General features: G+C 41.5%; 1 protein-coding gene across 9 annotated transcripts in view; it reads right to left on the bottom strand.

Moving 5' to 3' along the window:
• SOX5 (SRY-box transcription factor 5) overlaps nucleotides 1-17,145 on the bottom strand; it is a 591,653-nt gene that overhangs the window by 515,124 nt on the left and 59,384 nt on the right. The window contains exon 2 of one of the 9 annotated variants that reach the window (XM_074540120.1): nucleotides 7,256-7,360. The exons of the other annotated variants lie outside the window; for them this stretch is intronic. The gene's annotated coding sequence lies outside the window, so the exon portion shown is untranslated. The remainder of the gene's footprint in view (nucleotides 1-7,255; nucleotides 7,361-17,145) is intronic. 9 annotated transcript variants of the gene reach the window in all.

The following is a 17,145-nucleotide window of genomic DNA, read 5'->3' as shown; positions in this document are numbered from 1 at the left end:
GCTTGTGCTCCAGGAATCTGCAAGTTCTCCTTGACTTCAGGGGATCTTTGCACTCAGCTCTGATCCCCCACACAACCAGGAAATCCTGGACTTGGTCCTCTCCGCAGAACTCTTCAAAATTCCCTGAAAACGCTATCAGGATTCAGTGGAGAGTGTAATGGATCCAGAGGAAAACCAGAGATGTGTTATTCCAGCTTGGTCCTTATTTGAGTGGGTGACCTTAACCACTCCCATTGTAATTTCTCCACCCACAAAACAGGAATACCAGTAACTTCGATAAAGTTTTTTTTGGTGAGTAAAAAGCACCATGAAGGTGCTGAATCCCACTACTAAGTGCTAGTGCAGTCTTAGTGGCACTTGGCAAAAAATAAAGAGAATATAAAAGCATCCATGCTCTGATTTACTGCAACTTAGCTCCTGGGGGTTTTCCTTTGGACTGCCTTTGCCTTCTTCCCCCAGCAGCACAAAGCACAAACACAGCATTGCAGAGAGTGAACGTGGATAGGCTCAGATAGATAAATGCACCTGTGAAGCACTTGCAGATGACAGTGCCACCCAGCACACAGGAATGGGGTGCCATGTGCCAGCTGAGCTGTGTGGATGTTCCCAGCCTGCTCAAACTGCCTCTGAAAACCTTTTAAGCTCTGATCACTCATTCACCAAAAAAGTAGCTCCTGCATGAAGCTTTCAGAGCCAGAACCCTCACTGATGGTGGAGCACTAATACATAACTTGGAGCCTTAACCCATAACTTGCCTGCTGGGATGGATGTGCTCCAACTCCTCCTTGGAATGCCAAACACCAGACATGGTGTTGGCTGGTGAAGCAGGGGCAGAGTTAGAAACAAAAAAAACCCATCCAGTTTTCCCACAATGATTCTCATCACTCTGTTTATGTTTTCTTGAGATCAGATTTCCCAGGGCAAGAAAAGTAAGTGCCCATCAAGAGAGGGACATTCAGTGCCACCACACAGGGAATTTGGGGCTTTCTCAAGGGGCTCTCCAAGCAACAGGAGCCCAAGGGGATGGACAGAAGGCACAGGAACAGACTGCCTGAAGGAGACACTGTCAGTGTGCAGGGACACCTCAACTGCCTCCGGGCCCTTTTGGGGTAAAGGCTACTTAGCCTGAGCCCCAGCTGTGTCATGTTGTTCCAACAAGGGGAAGGCACTGGGATCATGGAAAGGGTGTCACCCCATGAGCCATCCCTCCTGAATCCCCCCTGCTCATCCCTTCAGTGCCTCTCTCCATCCTCTGCCTCCCCCTAATCCAGCTGTTTCCCACCCCAAAAACCAAATCCAAACAAAACCTCCCACCTCTATACACAAAACAGGATATACAGGGAAGTAAAGCATTTCTGATTTCCTTCCCAGGGGATCAGGACCAGGGCTGTTCCCTTGACTTTACATCAAAAAGCTAATCCTCCCACCTCCTCCTCATAGACAGGCAACTTCTCCAGACTCTTCCTCATTACATAAGGCACATGCATAATCCTTCCCCTCCCACAGAGCATCTCAGGGAACACAATCCTCCTCCTCCCCCTCAGTCACACCAAGCCTAATCCCAACCCTCCTGACATTCCAGCTAAATAGCCACCAGTGCAAGGGGAACAGAGCACCAACTCTGCACATGGCTTAAACCAAGCCTCACAGATGCTCCTCTCTAGTTCTCCACTCAGCCTTCACATCCTTCTTCACACTTGCGATTTAAAGTTATTTTTCTATATAAATTCTGTCATGTCTTTTACTTTTTCTCTGTAGTCTCTTTTGTGAGGGATGAGAGGGTGTTTTTTATTAGTGAATAGCAGATTTTGTTTTGTTGGTGGCAATTTATGGCCAAGTTTTAGAAACAAGTTCACAGCAAGTTCAGAGGAAAGGAATTTTCAAAGAAAATCTAGCACAAAGCATTGTGGGGAATGATATGGAAAGTTGACAAAATTAGGATAAACAATGAAAAAAACAATTAAGTGTGGGGAAACACTGCATCAGTATTTATCACATTGTTAACTTTTCCTATGGAAAATGCTTTATTGTCTGCAGTTTCTGAAAGAGATCTTAACCCAGGCTATGGAAGCAGAATGCTGCATATATAATAGGTTTGAAATATATTTTTTTTATATATGGGGAAAAAAAAAGAAAATGGCAAATATGTCTGTATGAGATAAGGCTTTCAGAACAAAATATAATACATGGAAATCCTTTCTTGAAGTGCTTTGTGGTCTTAAGGAGGTAGGAAACTTGAAACAGTCACAGTAAACACAAGTCTAAACAAGGTGTGAAAAATTGGGGCAGAGGCAGAAACAAAACCTGAAATAAGCAGCTAAAGGAAGTAAGAGAAGTGATGTCTTACATGGTCATGGCTAATCTATTTACAGTTACTTTAAATCCCATTTAAGAACTCAGCTGCAAATAAATAGAGACTGTCTATGCCCAGCATTTAGCAAAAGTAGTTAGAAAAGGGAGAATAAGTGGAGAGACAGGCACTCAGAAGTTCTAGCTCTAACCCTAGGCTCCCTGTTCTGAATTCCAGGCTGAGCTGTGCCACCTCAGAGCAGCTCCTTCCCTGAAGAGCAGGGCGAGAGCATTTTCCTCTCCAGCACACCCTCAAAATGAATTAACTAAATTGTATTAACTCAGGCCCTCCCAGTGTCCTGCACATCTTCTGTCAGGCCTCCTTGCTTGCCTTGATGTCTCCAAAGGCTGCCATGGCTGCTGGCTGTTAAAAGACCAGCCTATTGTATCTGCTTTAGAGAGCAGTTTGGGGCAGCAGAGGCAGAGCTGGCACCAGGGCACCTCTATTCTCTGCTACAGCAACCTACTCTAGCCAGGTCTAATGAGCTCTTAGAGGGCTATAACACACCTAAGACAGCTCAACTAAAAACCAGCAGGATGGCTTCTGTTGCAGTGTTGGAAACAAAAAGGTTTCATAAAAGGCAAAATGACAAACAGAAAAACCCAGCCAGGTGCCAGAGATTCTTGCTCCTGGAAAAACACTTTACAAAAGCAGTTCATTTCTTGGACTTCTTTTTCTGTTAAATTGCCCAGGTGGGACTTTTTGGTTCCTGTCCAATTAGCTACCCTTAAGTTTGAGGTGAAGTCCCCATGGCCTATGAGGTGGCTTTTTCACCTAATTGAGGAGAGAAACTTCTGGATTTCTTTCCTTTCTCAAGGGAAAAAAGATAGTTTTGTCAACCAAAACCACACTCCTACAATTCTCTGGCCCCAGGTTGGCTACTGACCACATCCAGCCTTGTGTGCAGCTCTTTTTGGTTTGGAGAAAGGAGCCCCTGGTTCAGATCATTGTACTTCCCTCAGTGCTCAGAGTGTTTCAGCACAAGAAGCTCTGCTTTGTTTTCCTCCAGAGGAATCCAGTTCAGCTCAAACCAAAACTATCCTTCAAGCCAAGCTGACATGTGCTAAGTTAAAGAGACCAGGGAGATTTCCTTCAAACCACAGGAGTGGTGCCAGTCAAAATGCTAAAACCAAAATGCTAGTAACCAATATTGGCTACTATAATTTTTCTTTATGCATCCCTTCCATCTCCTTATCCACATCCTGGTTATTTCCTTGTTAACCTTCAAGATACATTAAGGTTTTACACCTTTTACAAGTAGGGCTTTGGTGGTGAAGCCATTCAATGAAAATTGCTCCTGGCTGCAGTTTACAAGGACTCACAAGCAGCTGCAATGGCACAAGGTGAAGTGCAAATAACTGATGTGCAAAGGCAGGAAGAAACCTGTGATTATAAACTAGTTTCCCCACTGCACTGTCAAGTGGTTTAAGACAGTAAACTTTTGAGATGCAGTCAGATATTGTGTTGAAGAATTATTTAGCTTATTATCGATATTACTATAGATACTACATTATCTATATTATATATATTATCTGTACTATAAAATTGATTTCTAAACAATTATGTATTTTAATATTAGTGCTAATAATTTGTCTTCTTTTGCTGGCATGTTTTATCTTCCACCTTATTTTCTCTCTGAAAGGACATTTTACCTATGGTTACAAACCCTGTTGCAGGGTTTTTCCCATCTCTTGAAAGAACAGATAACAAATATAACTGCTAAGGGTATTGTTAGCTATGTTCTATTTCGTATACAAAACAATTACTTGGAGAGTGACTGTGTAAAAGACATTTGACAATGAAAGGGTAGAGAGTATTTAGTAAGCACAGAAAAAGGACAACTCTTTGCTACAAGCCAACCAACATTTTAAGTAGCAAAACTTCCATTTTCTTTTTGTTACTGTGCTTTTAATTGCAAGAGGTGTCGACTTCTATTCTTGTGGAGAAATCAGTCAGGAATCGACAATAATGAGGAGCATATTCAAAAAGGTTACTTCAAGCACCAGGAAGCTAATCTTCTTTGGTTATTCATAACTACTAAAGAGATAAAAGCTTATTCACAGAATAATTCAGAGCACCTAAGCTAAACACTGTCTCTGAACCACCTTCCACCCACATCCTTCCCCACTGAGAGAGGAAGAGATGAAAGCCAGCCTTAAGTTAGTGTTTTGGAATAACCCCTGTTTGTGAACAGCATTTCCATCTACTTCATCCCTTTAATCAGAGGGTTTAAAACACATTGTTTTATTTTGAACTGCAAGTGCTTCAATTTTGTCAGTCAAATCCCACTGAAATATTCTCAAATTTTAACACCTCATTTGGCCTTGCTGTTAAAAATGCTTCAATAACTCTGTAAAGTAGAAGAATTTCAGCTTTGAGAGGTATAAATTTGTATCCATTTGCAGAATGAAATTATTTACTTCACCTATATTCTTGTGGACTCCTGCACTGATAGTCACCTAAGGTCCTCATAGATGCTGTTTCAGCTTAAAATAAATCAGAATTGACCTGATTACAACCAGATTTCACAGATACTTTGCTGCTATTACCTTGTAGCCAGTCCCTGTGGATTCATATATGAAGTTAATGGTTAAATAGTGTCTTAATACCTTAAAAACCTTCTAATGCCCCAGATAAATATTGTGTTAATATGCTGTACCTTACAGGTAGGTACAAGGAACAGTAAAACCTTGGAGACGCTTCTGGTGGGAGCACTGTGCCAAAGATGAGTGGCTCTGTGCTAAGAGGGAGCACCCAGCAAACTCAGTGATAAGCAGCCAGCAATACTGCACCTCTGAGCCTTGGAAATACTATTTTTTAGTTTTTTTGTTATTTTCTGTAAATAAGAACAAATTACCATATTTAAAGTAGGTATTAAATTAACCACTTTTAATCTCCTAGGGACCTAAGAAGCCTTAAAAAGCAGAGGAATTGTAAAAAGTATTTTACTTTCATGTTTCTAATCATTATTGTCTTTCTTGCTTCTAAAATCAAACCAGTTTTTCTCATCATTCCTTGAGAACTCAGAACAAAATATCTGCAGACCAAAAATCCTTGTGTGACCCAGAAACATCAGTACTTTCCAAAAATGCAATGACATGCTAACCTATTAATGCAAACCTGATGCTTTACCTACTTCTCACTAAATCTCACCGAAAGGGTCCATTGTGGCAATCTCATTGAACATGCTGCCAAGCTTCCTTTAGTAGAGACATTCACAAGAACAAACCCTCCAAATAATTAAATATTAACTAATCATCTCCCTCTCTAATCAGATTGTTTGCACTACTTAAAACTATTATTAGTTATTGGATCTGCAAGGCATTTTTTTTTCTATTCAGTTATTTTTAAAATTATTATTACTTTTATAATAATTTTTATTATTGTAAAAATTATTTTATTTATTTTATTTATTTTTAAATATAATTACTTTTTATTTCCCATAGATAATACAGGGTCCAGTTGAGTTCCAATTTTCTGAGAGACTCAGTACAACACTGGTTTGGTAAATGTGAGGATTGAAAAATCTGGCCCTAAGTGTCCATCCCTGTACTTCTCCCACAATGTATCAAGCTTTCCCTCCTTTGAATTAATGTCAAAACTGAGCTTTTAATGCATGGCCTTGGCTTGATTTATGAGTACATTTAAGGAATGTGAGGTCACTCAAGCTAGCAAACCAGCTGGCCTCCATGAGACAGAGTACAACAAAAACTTTAGGGAAAAAAGTCCCCCTGGACTTACTTCAAACAACGTATAAAATAAATCTTTTAATTTTTACTTTAAAACACATAAATAAAACTGTATTGCCATGTTTGAAAACACAGCCCTATTTTAAATGGTAGCCACAGATGCACCAGAGAAAATGGAATTTTTCCCTGTTTTGTCCTTACACAGCAGTACCCACAGTCATGGCTACTTTATTACCTCTAAAAACAAATATCTAAGGGGAAGAGGCTCCCTTTAAACTACAAACGAATGAAATGTTGCCTGTTCTGGGATACAGCATCATTTGGAACGAAGGTCAGAAAGCCTTTCCAATAGAATAGAGCACACCCAGTTGTTGGTGCTGCTGTTTGCAAGGCTTCAGCCAGGTGAATGTTGGGGGGACACTGAAGGCACATGGGTGCCACCAGCTGCAATCACCTCACTACAGCTTGGCAAAAACCAGAGTTAAATCATCTCACTGCAGCTTGGCAAAAACCAGGGTTAATCTACAAAATCCTCAGGGCAGGCTGGAGGAAATCAGTATTTATGGGCTCCTGTGCACTCCGGGAAGAAAAAGAGGCACAGCATGAAGGCAACATCAGTTTTCTAGCCTCTCCCATTCACAGGTTCACTCCGAGCGTTCCAGTGAAGAGCAGAAAGCTCACGGTAAATCTGCCTCAGTTCCTGCAACACCCTCTCCAGGCAGCATTCGGAGGCTGCCAGTTTCCTGATAAAGCAGCTCTACATGGTCAGCCACTCTGGAGCTATACATTGCCACTCAGGGAGACAGCACAGGAGGTCTACACAAACCCTGCTTCTCCAGGGACAAAGCACTGCAAGGAACATACATATTTACACAGACCCAGTGTTGTCAAATATTGTGATTTTGCCACGAGATTCATAGCAGGCACTTCTCTTACAGTTCTGCTCTGCTTATTGGAGAATATCAGCTCCAATTTAACAAAGACATGGAGCTACAAGCTGTGATGCTTAAAAAAACCCACCCTTGAAAGTGTGAACCCTGACAACTCCAATGCAAGAAAAACAGAGAAGGGGATTGGGTGATTTTTTTTTATCTTACAATTTCAAAACGATTTTGTGGCCTGCTTCAACTGGTAATATTCACACAGATGGGTTAAATGTCATTTTGCACTCTGAATTAACTTGCCTAAAATCTGTTCTCCAAGCCTTGTCACTCACCTGAGTAATCCTCCTGGTTTTAAGTGGGCCTCCATAAGTGACCAGACTAGTTTACTTCTGCACGCTGATGAGCGTTACGTAGGAGGTGCCGATACTCCCACATCCCTTTAAAAAGAAGATTAGGCACTAAGATAAGTGAAAACTTCTGTTCAAATTGGCTCAAATCCTTCTCCTATTTAAATTGGTGGCAGAACTCCCACTTACTTCAAAGGTCCAGGACAGGCACACTGTATTAATTAGGACAGTGCAAAAACTATCATTACAAAACCAAAGCGTGTGGCGCTCACCTGATTTAAAACAAGACAAAAAACCCAGCCTTGGATTTGCATCTCCAAGAACACTGGGCACTGAGATTTAGGTGCAGAAGTCCCAGGCGCTTTGGATTTTGAACTAAAACAATGTAAGAATGAGATTATGAGTTTATTCATTACTCGTTTGTTGTAAGCTTGAAAGTTAGGCCCTTTCGGATTTGCATCTCCGAGAACACCAGGCACTAAAATCGGGTAGAGAAGTCCCAGGCATTTTGGATTTTGAGCTAAAACAATGTAAGAATGAGATTATGAGTTTATTCACTACTCATTTGTTGTAAGCTTGAAAGTCAGGCCCTTTTACAGCAGGTCTAAATTTGCTGGAGTTCATGTAAATGAGAACAAAACTTGACCAAACACTAGGTCATACTTGCCACAGTTCTACTTGCACTGAAGAGGGCTGCAGCTTTTTAATTTTAAAGGAACTTAGGCCCTTTCAGCACACTCTGCAAAAGGAAAGAGCCCCCTTAGCAGGATGTGAGCTTAAATGCCAGTGGTACATCATCAGGCTCTCTTGACAGCAAATCCCCCAGTGTGGGGCAAGTGCAATTCATTTAATTTATCCCCTGGCTTATTCCCACTCCTGGAAGATGGTGACATCAGGCTGGTCCATCTGAAAACATCGCTGCCACATCAGCTGAACCTGAGAACTGCACTTGGCAGGGCTGTGACAGTGCAGGGGCTGAGCCCAAACTGCTGCTCCCCAGACCAAGGGGTGACGCATCCAGATCAGCCTTTCTTAAAAGAGACCGGGGAGCAAGCAGGCTAATGTCAGGCTGAATATTTTTAATATTTATAATGAATAAAATTATATGCTTGGAATGCAACATTCAGCATAACGGCATTAAAAGCGAAATTTTTATTTGGATTATATTCATGGTAATAATAAGGAATGTAGGGGTTTTTTTGTGACATAAAGGTTAAAGAGTCTGTAACCTCTAATTTGACAGGAACTCTATTATCACTCTCTGGAAAATTAGACAAGATAGAATATTAAGACATCCAAAAACTGACACAAATAGAAAACTAGGTCTCTCACTTGCTCCTCTTTCTTTAAACAAGGAAGATGATTATATGCTGTTTGACATTCCATTTTCAGGGCAACTAAAGAGATGCCGGGAGTCACACTTCATTTATTCTTCCAAATGCCACCACTGAAAAAAAAAATGTGTTGGTATTTGAAGGCACCATACTCCCACAAACAGCGGCCAGAATTAACCTTGTCTTCCTGATGGATTCATTTGTGAAGTCCCTCAGTTTAGTTTCTCAAGATGAAATTAAAAATACCCTCATGGCTGAGTGTAAGCACTTAAAGAACACACACTGCATGGTGGGCCAAAACTCCCCAGGGTGTAGCCTGGCTGAACTCATTGTATTAGACAAGTCAAGGGGAAATATGTTCTTGTGGAGATTTCCAGCCTCAAGATATTTGGATTTGCTTAAGGTTAGCATCTGAACTTTTACATAACTATTCTGACTGAGCCTCACAAAATTTTGAGGTTCACAACCAGCTCTGCAAATTAATAGCAAAAAAAACCTCACTTTTACAACACTTTCATGATTCCCAATAAGATGTTTTGCTTTACAGCGTGAATAAAACAATGTTGTTTTATATCTTGTCATCCCAGTGAACAAAGGCATAATGTTGCACATATTTCTGTAAACAAACAAACAACCCCCCCTCCGTGTTGTTGTTGGAATTGTATCAATCCAAAATAGGCAAAAATAAAGTTCAATTTTTGAAAATCTACTCAAAGCTGACACAAAAAATTAGAATCATTAGTGAGTTTTTTAGTCTGTTCTTACTCAGGCAAAAGTCCCATTGAAATGAAGCCAATATTACTTCAAAATCTGAATACTGTTTCATTCAGCTTTTCAGCACCAAGATGAAGCTTTAGTTACAACCATCTGTCATGGGTATAATCTCATAGCACTGATACCCATTTCTCTTAAATATAACCTTTCTTCATAAACTCTTTATCTACCTCTGGGGCATATACAAAGCTCCAAAAATACAAACAAAAAACCACTATTTCCACTATTATTCTACATGAACAATAATAATACCTTGCAGTGCAATAAAACTGCATCCCAGATAGCTTATCTAGGCTGAAACACACACTACAATGCAGGATCTTGAAGACAGAGATTAAGACTTGTTTTGGCACATCCTGAAAGAACGCATGAACCAGAGGGATGGTGCAGAAGAAGACAATGTTGTATTTTTAGGTTTCAGCACATTGTGAGGTTTCTCAAATGGCAGTTCCTCCACTGCCATTAAAAATCCACTATGTATGCAGATTTGAGTATTAATAAAATGAAGTTTTCAATGTACTTTCAATGGGAAAAGTCACAGAGATGTGGAAAAGCATTGTTGGAATAACAAAGCATATCCAAGCATTTCACACTGTTCTTGCTAATGGGTGACAAAAAGCTCACAATTCTGGACAAAACAGAGAAATAGGGGCTGATGGGGACTGAAATGAGGAAACAGCACAGGCACTGAGCTGGGTGTCATCCCAGCTGGGGCTGCATTTCTAACTGGGCTACTGAGACACTTCTTTCTCTCACACCAAGTCGTGCCAAACTCAACTATCCAAATGCCTGTGCAGTTCAGGGTGTGCACAGAGATATTTATTTGCCCTCTGCCCTGTCTGGCTGGAATCCATCCTGGCCACATTAGCAGGATTAGCTCTGTCCACCTGCAGTGCTGGGACACAGTAATTTAGTTTGTTACTTCCAGGCCAGTCTGAGCACGCCCTTCTCTGCAGACATGGCCCTGACTGAAAAATAACTGGTCAAGGTCAAAAGAGAAATTTCAAGTAGTGTTATATTAAGTGCTATATTGATTGGTTGTTTTTATTTTCGCACCTAAAATCCTAAATAATGTATTATCTTTCAGCATACCAAAACCTAAAAGTCATCACCAACTGCCCAGAAAAAAAGCAGGATAAGAGTTGTTCAGGGGAAAGAAGATACTTGATATTGGGCATGTCTAAAATTTTTGACTCAAACCAGATTTTTTTTTTTTTTACATCTGTCATGATTTTTGAAGATGTGGAACAACTATATTGTTAATGATAACTTCTAGAACCTAAAGGCCTGGTTTTCATCTGCAGTGACAACGCAATACTGAGAGGTTGGTTTGGGATTTTTTGCCAGGAACATCATTTAGAAACCAATATTTCCAACTCCTCAACATAAGCAGCTGCAAAACCACAATGCTTTAATTTTAGAAGCCCATATCAGACATCATACGCTTCCTGAGGATTCTGGGAAGTGTAGTCTCCTAGCTTAATTTTTCCCCTAACATGTAGTCAATTTAAGACAAACCATCCAGGTTTTTTTTTTTGGAAAACACAATGCAAATATTGCCGCCTGAAATTATTTTCACAACTGAAGGGAAGGAAACCAAGTGAGCCTGTGGTGTAAACAGATTATCCCCTTGTTTAAAGGAGTGAAGTTGTCTCTCCCTTTTGCTCAAACATATAAAACAATATATCTTCTCTATTTCCAGGCTACTGGGCAACATCTCCAGGGCTGCTTTAATTGTAAGCCAGTTTTAAGTCAGGCATAGGAGAGGGGGAATTTGGTCAGCACCGAGAAGGGGGCAGGAGGAGAAAATAGGTCAGATAGCTTACAAACGTGCCAGGAACACAGACTAACAGTTCTACTTTTTATTCTATAATAAAATTTACGCTGCCCCAGCAGCATGCTGTTTGGTGCATCCATCTAATCTATTAAACAAACAAGAAGACAAAGGGTTAGCTGAAGATAGTACTCCTGTGTATTTGTGAACTAGTTTCTCGTAATTAACAAAATTGATGGTAAATATAATTCTGTTTTTACTTTCTCTTCACTTTCACACACAAACATGCAATATTATACATCAACTAGAATAAAACCTGCTAAACTGATTATAAAACTACAAATCTATGATTTATTTATATGTTTAGTAACAGCATTTTCCTTTTTGCTGGTTCCTTCACGTACTAAAAGGAAAAGGCAAAACAGGAGGAGATATGCACAATTTCACCCACCAGAATTTCACATTAAACCCCACTATGCGCACACAGCAAAGCAAACAGTGCAAAAAAACATGAAAGGGGAGAAAACGCTGGACAACTCTGAACAAAAGCAATCTCAAGTACAAAGACTTGAGATCTTTTTAAGATCTTTGCAAGCAGAGAGGAAAATAAGTGCTTCAAAATGGGGGCAAAGTGAAGAGGCTTCTTTATAAACACTGACTCGAAGCCTTCAGACATTAAAGACTCACATTATAGACCAACACTATAAACTCCCCCAAACCTCATCTCTCCAAATGCTTGAATTAATTTTTCTCTTGTCACTGGGAATTAAGTTTACTTGGTCAATCAAAACTGTCTGATTCCCTGCAAGAATTTTCAGCCTTCAGCACAGTTTGTAAGCAGCTCTGCAGAGCAGGCCCTTTGAAACCATAAAAGAAGACAGGGGTAAATGGCCCTACTGCAGCAGGGAGGGTCCTGCAGGGAAGAAATCCAACAAAAGATGCATTATGCTATTAACAACAAGAAAACAGCTCTATGATTTCCCTCTTATTTCTGATATTTATATTGGCTTAGTGCCCCAAAAATCCCTAAGTCCTCCTGCCTCTCAAAATCTGAATGGAATTTAAAATTTAAAGACCAGGTAAAATATTTTTTCTCTAAAAATACTACTGCTGGCATTTGAAAATTTCTCTTTTCCCTGCTTTGCCTCATAGGCATACTGGACAAGTATGTTCAGTTTAAGATTCCCAAATTTATCATATCTGCTGCAATGACAGCATACTCACATGATGACAGCAGCCAAGATATCAGTGCTGATTCATATCTGCATGAAACTCACTCTTCAGTTCATAAAATTCTTCTGATCTTTTTGTTAAGTTTGAGGTCTGCTGGAATCTAAAAGCTCAAAGTGAAAAACAGTCTGTGTCTATTCTGGGGCTGAGCTGGAAGAAAAAACTGAGTTCCACAGCTTTCCCCCCAAACAGTAACACATTCAGTTTTATTTATAACTCTCACCTATTTTGGAAATTTTTGTGAACCTGGCCTGACATTCAAATTGGAAATTCAGCTAAAACTAGGGAAGGCTCCTCTCCTTTTATGCCTCCATACAATTGCTTTGAGAAGGTTAACACACAACAAAAGTATTAATAGCATACCATGACATGACCTATGAATGCCACAATGCGATTATCACATTCCAAAAACCAGGGGCAAACAGACAAAATCTCCTATGAACTGCTCCTGTTGAGCAGCAAGCAGAAGAAGGAAAAGATAGTGTCCATATGCAGGAGATAATAAAAGGTTCAGAAAACTGCAGTGTGACTTTGGCATGGGTGACACCGAGTTGCAAATGTTTGCAAGGAGGTCCCACCAGACCTCGGAGCTAACAATCCTCTCTCAGATCTGTCTGCTCCTTCCTTTTCATCTTCCTTTTCTGTTGTTTTTGCTTGAGAGAAAACAACAAGGCATGATGCTGTGGGAGAGATGCCAATACTCAGCTCCTGCTGAGAAGTGGAAAAAAAAATAAAAAAAAATGTGTTGGAGCTGGAGCTGCTGAATCCTGTGCTGAATCCTGCTCACTTTGTGCAGAGGAATTAAACAGCATCTCCCTTCCCTGCCTAAATAGGGCACATTTGGTTACCTGAGGGAGAGAACACCTTCCCCTGAGGGTGTGGAGTAAAATGATGTGTTGAGGTGGAAAGGGAGGTGTTAATTTACCTCTGTGGCTGTCCTAAGGAGAGATGGGGATGGCCCTGCTCTGGGTGCTGTGTCCCTCCACACCTGCCCCAAAAGGAGGGGAAGCTGCTCCTTCCTGCTGGAACATCTCCAGGGCTCAGACCACGAGCCACAGACACTTCTGGTGACAGAAAGAGAAACTGGGTATGGACAAAAAACAAAACCAAACAAAAAAATCCATTTCATCTCATTTTTAAGCAAAGATTTGTGACACGGCATCAAATGCAATGTTCAGAATTCAGCTTTTAACTTTCTCCACCTGCTTTAGGTTTTTAATACAGCATTTTTAGCTGAGAGGGTGACACAGGAGACATCTGAACAAAGCTATTTGCTGTTCTTCTGTCTCCATCACAGGGTGTGGCTGGGAGTTTGGAAAATGGGATTTCTACCACACAGCACAACTGCCATGAAGAACAAGCACCACATTCAGTGTTTAGTCTTAAACACTGTTTTTCTAAAAAGAACCTCTTCATAAATTACAACAAAAATTAGAAATATGTACTCCGAAGGCCTAAAATGGTTTTTACACAGGAAACCAAACACCATGATCCATATTGAAAAAAAAAAAAAACCACCAAAAAAAAAACACCAGTACACAGAGAAATAAAATATTTTCTCCTAATCTGATGTTTTTTCCATGGTCCCACAGTTTCTTCACCTCCAAACACTGACTCAGAGCGTAAGTAATTATGAATTTGGGAGATTTTGAAACATTACTGCAGTAGAAAGAACTCTTCTTCTGTGGAACAATCCTCAGCATGTGCATTTACATTCTGACAATATTCTCGTTATTCTGCTCCAAAGGGGAACTGACCACCTTGCCTTAAAATTGGGTCCTTTCCAAGCAGTGACAAGCACCTAAAGCGGCTGTGATGCCCAGTCAGAAGCAGACACACTCAGAGCTCAGAACTAACATTCTCTTTTACAAATTACTACCATTCTCTTTTACAAACCCAGGCCAAGACAACAGAGAACATCCAAAGCCATGAGCAGCATCCCAATTTTTGGGGCACCTCCACCTCCCCCTCCACAGGCATAGTGACAATCTGCAGGGACAAGCACAAGTACACAGCAGCTGATGGATTTCACATCCAGCTTTTCAACTTCCAGTCCCAAGGAGCAGAAAAGCTCTGTCAGGCAGCACCATCCCACAGGCCACCAGCTCAGGGCCACTCCAGCTTCAGGAGGGGTTTTCATCTTACTGCTTATGTAGGAAGTTACATCCTTCTCTCTCTCCTCTCCTATCTCCCACCAGTTATTGGCGTTAATTTTTCGAAGCAAACAGAAAAGTTTTTGGAAGCAAACAGTGCTTTCAAGAAGGGCACCTAGCATGGAGATTTTAATTTATTATTTGACAGTCATCAGCAGCAGCATAAAGCTCAGAGAACAGAGCCACAGCTCCAGCCAGGCCTCACCTGCACTGCCAGGGAGCTCTGAGCTGCAGCGCTGGCAGCTGAAGTCACCCCCCTCCTGCGGCACACAGGGACACAGCAGGAAGGGTTTTCCCTCTGAAAAACATTTCCCCAGCTCAAGCCCTCTCCCCTGAGCCATGCAGGAGGAGCAAAGATCTATCCCAGGAATTTGCACCCTTCCAGAGCTGGCCCTGACCATCCACCATGGGATGATGTCCCTATAGAGGCGGCCCTGATGCCAGATGCTGCATGTCACAGGGATGGGAGCAGAAATCAGGAAACAAAGTTCAATACATTCCCTCTCTGATAAATGTGTGATTTATTTCTCCATCCTGCAGCCAATGCATGGGCTCCAGAACTGCAGTTTTCTTCACACCAGTTCAGCCCTCCTTTCCAAAAGAAAGAGGCTTAATTTGAAGCTCAGCTTAGTCAGGAAAGAAAATCAGTCCTTCAGCTGCAAAGATTTCCAAGCCATATGTAGTACTTTGGGGTTTGAGTTTCTGCTTGCATCCTTTACCCTGTGCCTGGTCAAACATTTTTTTCTCCCTTGACTTTTGCAGGCCTCTTCCTCACCAGCCCACCAGTTTGTGCTCACATTCCTGTGTTAATGAGCCTTCCTTGCATCCCTCCCTTCAGACCAAGCTGTTTTAATATTTCTGCTTTACTCATTTCTTTTTAAATTCCAAGCAACTAAACAAACTTAAAAAGCAATTACTTGCAGGACTAGTGAGAAGAACCAAAGTTTTCAAAAAATCAGATCTATTTAACAAATAACAAAACAACACATAACTATAGGGCTTACCTTAAGTTTTGACCAAGATAAGCAGGAGAAACCTTAACTTCAGTTCTCATGCAATATGCAAATTTCAAGATGATATTTTAGCTGATGTTTAGTTGAAGCATGTGGCAGAAAAGCTGGCTCACAGCAAAAAGCCAGCTTGCCAGGAAGGCTTCTGAGCCTGCTAATACAGAGATGCAGACAAAAGAGGTTCTGCAGCACCTAAATGAACAGAGCTAATTTATCCGAGTCCACAGAGCACACATTTCTCCAGCCCACACAGTACAAAGAGAGGTCTGAGGGCAGCAAGAGGGGCAAGTCTTTAGAAATGCAGCACCAATTTTTGCACCTTTGCATTCTGCAGATGGGCTGTATTGCTTACAAAGGTTGAATGCCTTGGACTGGGAATGAAGAATACCACAATAGTGATTTTAATAAAGCTGCTTAAAGCAATCCTTGCTTCTGCCTGGTTCTCCTTTGGAGCCTCCCATCCCACCACACTGCCTTTCTCTGTTTTACACCTGTTGCATAAAACCTGCAAATCCCAAACTAACTGGAGAGACCCTGGGCAAAAGGGTGATCCACACACAGCTCCAGTGGCTCCCTGCCCATGGGAGCTGGCACACCCTAGGGACTACAGAGATTTGGAAAAAAGAGGTGGCTGTCCTCCTCCCAACATGGCTAGTGTTGGATAATTGAATAAATCCCATTTATTTATCTGGGGGGTGAGCATGTGTCAGGAAGGAAAACAGAAACAAATTCCTGTTTTTTAAAGTGCTGTGAAATTGTCTGAGGAAGCTGTAGGTCAGCACCACCTCAAACTGTTGCTGCATTAGTTTTGCTTTTGCTGTGGAACACCATGGGGTAAAGCCTTAGTCTTCCTCTGGAAAAAAAACCAACCAAAACAAACCTGTACTGGTACCAGAAAAGGGTGGAGGGAGAAAAATGACAGCCACTGGCCTGCCCTTTAACCTTTCTAACAGAGCTGGTGGCCACAATGAAGCATAATCAATGCAATGGAAGTGACATTTCACAGTCAAATCAAATTAAATGGAAATGAAAGGAAAATCTGAGGTCCAACCTAAAGGCTGTTCCCTCTTGCACCGAGGTCATTGCCATGGCAACTAAATGCTACAAATGTGTAGAGTAAATCCTTAACAAATCTCGAGAAAGCATGTCCAATTGAATATGATAGTTTCTGTCACTGTACTTCGTACCTCTCAAAGGAAAGGGAGGCAATAAAACAAAGCACATCTTTGAGCCCATGGAGCAGAACACAAGTTCTGCCAGCAAGCACAGGGCACAGCAGTGCACCCAATCCTCCTCTGGTGCTTGGGCATGGGGAAACCCAGCAGCTCTACTGCAGGACAGCAGTGGGAGCTATGGACAGAGACCATATGAAGTGGATTAGGGCATGGGGTGTTAGATTTTTCAGTTTTGCTTCCACTGGGGAGCTGATGACTGAAAGCTGCCTTGTGTCATTCTATCGTGGTTGGGAGCAGCTCCTGCTGCAGAGTGCCCACAGCTTCCCCATCTCACCTATGCGCCTCTCTCCCCCTGCTGCTTCCTCAGGGGCCCTGGGGTGCTCAAGGGTGGATGAGAAAAAAGCTAGGAAAAATCCATCAGGGAT

The sequence above is a fragment of the Zonotrichia albicollis genome, chromosome 4 (genome assembly GCF_047830755.1).
Source record: "Zonotrichia albicollis isolate bZonAlb1 chromosome 4, bZonAlb1.hap1, whole genome shotgun sequence".
NCBI lineage: Eukaryota > Metazoa > Chordata > Aves > Passeriformes > Passerellidae > Zonotrichia > Zonotrichia albicollis.
Note: the sequence above shows the minus strand (reverse complement) of the source record. Positions and strands in the feature narration are given on the sequence as shown.